A 3,256-nucleotide genomic window follows, 5' to 3' on the forward strand; every position below is an offset into this window, starting at 1 on the left:
AGGGTTAGGGTTAGGGTTAGGGTTAGGGTTAGGGTTAGGGTTAGGGTTAGGGTTAGGGTTAGGGTTAGGGTTAGGGTTAGGGTTAGGGTTAGGGTTAGGGTTAGGGTTAGGGTTAGGGTTAGGGTTAGGGTTAGGGTTAGGGTTAGGGTTAGGGTTAGGGTTAGGGTTAGGGTTAGGGTTAGGGTTAGGGTTAGGGTTAGGGTTAGGGTTAGGGTTAGGGTTAGGGTTAGGGTTAGGGTTAGGGTTAGGGTTAGGGTTAGGGTTAGGGTTAGGGTTAGGGTTAGGGTTAGGGTTAGGGTTAGGGTTAGGGTTAGGGTTAGGGTTAGGGTTAGGGTTAGGGTTAGGGTTAGGGTTAGGGTTAGGGTTAGGGTTAGGGTTAGGGTTAGGGTTAGGGTTAGGGTTAGGGTTAGGGTTAGGGTTAGGGTTAGGGTTAGGGTTAGGGTTAGGGTTAGGGTTAGGGTTAGGGTTAGGGTTAGGGTTAGGGTTAGGGTTAGGGTTAGGGTTAGGGTTAGGGTTAGGGTTAGGGTTAGGGTTAGGGTTAGGGTTAGGGTTAGGGTTAGGGTTAGGGTTAGGGTTAGGGTTAGGGTTAGGGTTAGGGTTAGGGTTAGGGTTAGGGTTAGGGTTAGGGTTAGGGTTAGGGTTAGGGTTAGGGTTAGGGTTAGGGTTAGGGTTAGGGTTAGGGTTAGGGTTAGGGTTAGGGTTAGGGTTAGGGTTAGGGTTAGGGTTAGGGTTAGGGTTAGGGTTAGGGTTAGGGTTAGGGTTAGGGTTAGGGTTAGGGTTAGGGTTAGGGTTAGGGTTAGGGTTAGGGTTAGGGTTAGGGTTAGGGTTAGGGTTAGGGTTAGGGTTAGGGTTAGGGTTAGGGTTAGGGTTAGGGTTAGGGTTAGGGTTAGGGTTAGGGTTAGGGTTAGGGTTAGGGTTAGGGTTAGGGTTAGGGTTAGGGTTAGGGTTAGGGTTAGGGTTAGGGTTAGGGTTAGGGTTAGGGTTAGGGTTAGGGTTAGGGTTAGGGTTAGGGTTAGGGTTAGGGTTAGGGTTAGGGTTAGGGTTAGGGTTAGGGTTAGGGTTAGGGTTAGGGTTAGGGTTAGGGTTAGGGTTAGGGTTAGGGTTAGGGTTAGGGTTAGGGTTAGGGTTAGGGTTAGGGTTAGGGTTAGGGTTAGGGTTAGGGTTAGGGTTAGGGTTAGGGTTAGGGTTAGGGTTAGGGTTAGGGTTAGGGTTAGGGTTAGGGTTAGGGTTAGGGTTAGGGTTAGGGTTAGGGTTAGGGTTAGGGTTAGGGTTAGGGTTAGGGTTAGGGTTAGGGTTAGGGTTAGGGTTAGGGTTAGGGTTAGGGTTAGGGTTAGGGTTAGGGTTAGGGTTAGGGTTAGGGTTAGGGTTAGGGTTAGGGTTAGGGTTAGGGTTAGGGTTAGGGTTAGGGTTAGGGTTAGGGTTAGGGTTAGGGTTAGGGTTAGGGTTAGGGTTAGGGTTAGGGTTAGGGTTAGGGTTAGGGTTAGGGTTAGGGTTAGGGTTAGGGTTAGGGTTAGGGTTAGGGTTAGGGTTAGGGTTAGGGTTAGGGTTAGGGTTAGGGTTAGGGTTAGGGTTAGGGTTAGGGTTAGGGTTAGGGTTAGGGTTAGGGTTAGGGTTAGGGTTAGGGTTAGGGTTAGGGTTAGGGTTAGGGTTAGGGTTAGGGTTAGGGTTAGGGTTAGGGTTAGGGTTAGGGTTAGGGTTAGGGTTAGGGTTAGGGTTAGGGTTAGGGTTAGGGTTAGGGTTAGGGTTAGGGTTAGGGTTAGGGTTAGGGTTAGGGTTAGGGTTAGGGTTAGGGTTAGGGTTAGGGTTAGGGTTAGGGTTAGGGTTAGGGTTAGGGTTAGGGTTAGGGTTAGGGTTAGGGTTAGGGTTAGGGTTAGGGTTAGGGTTAGGGTTAGGGTTAGGGTTAGGGTTAGGGTTAGGGTTAGGGTTAGGGTTAGGGTTAGGGTTAGGGTTAGGGTTAGGGTTAGGGTTAGGGTTAGGGTTAGGGTTAGGGTTAGGGTTAGGGTTAGGGTTAGGGTTAGGGTTAGGGTTAGGGTTAGGGTTAGGGTTAGGGTTAGGGTTAGGGTTAGGGTTAGGGTTAGGGTTAGGGTTAGGGTTAGGGTTAGGGTTAGGGTTAGGGTTAGGGTTAGGGTTAGGGTTAGGGTTAGGGTTAGGGTTAGGGTTAGGGTTAGGGTTAGGGTTAGGGTTAGGGTTAGGGTTAGGGTTAGGGTTAGGGTTAGGGTTAGGGTTAGGGTTAGGGTTAGGGTTAGGGTTAGGGTTAGGGTTAGGGTTAGGGTTAGGGTTAGGGTTAGGGTTAGGGTTAGGGTTAGGGTTAGGGTTAGGGTTAGGGTTAGGGTTAGGGTTAGGGTTAGGGTTAGGGTTAGGGTTAGGGTTAGGGTTAGGGTTAGGGTTAGGGTTAGGGTTAGGGTTAGGGTTAGGGTTAGGGTTAGGGTTAGGGTTAGGGTTAGGGTTAGGGTTAGGGTTAGGGTTAGGGTTAGGGTTAGGGTTAGGGTTAGGGTTAGGGTTAGGGTTAGGGTTAGGGTTAGGGTTAGGGTTAGGGTTAGGGTTAGGGTTAGGGTTAGGGTTAGGGTTAGGGTTAGGGTTAGGGTTAGGGTTAGGGTTAGGGTTAGGGTTAGGGTTAGGGTTAGGGTTAGGGTTAGGGTTAGGGTTAGGGTTAGGGTTAGGGTTAGGGTTAGGGTTAGGGTTAGGGTTAGGGTTAGGGTTAGGGTTAGGGTTAGGGTTAGGGTTAGGGTTAGGGTTAGGGTTAGGGTTAGGGTTAGGGTTAGGGTTAGGGTTAGGGTTAGGGTTAGGGTTAGGGTTAGGGTTAGGGTTAGGGTTAGGGTTAGGGTTAGGGTTAGGGTTAGGGTTAGGGTTAGGGTTAGGGTTAGGGTTAGGGTTAGGGTTAGGGTTAGGGTTAGGGTTAGGGTTAGGGTTAGGGTTAGGGTTAGGGTTAGGGTTAGGGTTAGGGTTAGGGTTAGGGTTAGGGTTAGGGTTAGGGTTAGGGTTAGGGTTAGGGTTAGGGTTAGGGTTAGGGTTAGGGTTAGGGTTAGGGTTAGGGTTAGGGTTAGGGTTAGGGTTAGGGTTAGGGTTAGGGTTAGGGTTAGGGTTAGGGTTAGGGTTAGGGTTAGGGTTAGGGTTAGGGTTAGGGTTAGGGTTAGGGTTAGGGTTAGGGTTAGGGTTAGGGTTAGGGTTAGGGTTAGGGTTAGGGTTAGGGTTAGGGTTAGGGTTAGGGTTAGGGTTAGGGTTAGGGTTAGGGTTAGGGTTAGGGTTAGGGTTAGGG

The sequence above is a fragment of the Haliotis rufescens genome, unplaced genomic scaffold (assembly GCF_023055435.1).
Source record: "Haliotis rufescens isolate VD_foot unplaced genomic scaffold, xgHalRufe1.0.p SCAF_51, whole genome shotgun sequence".
Taxonomy (NCBI): Eukaryota; Metazoa; Mollusca; class Gastropoda; order Lepetellida; family Haliotidae; genus Haliotis; species Haliotis rufescens.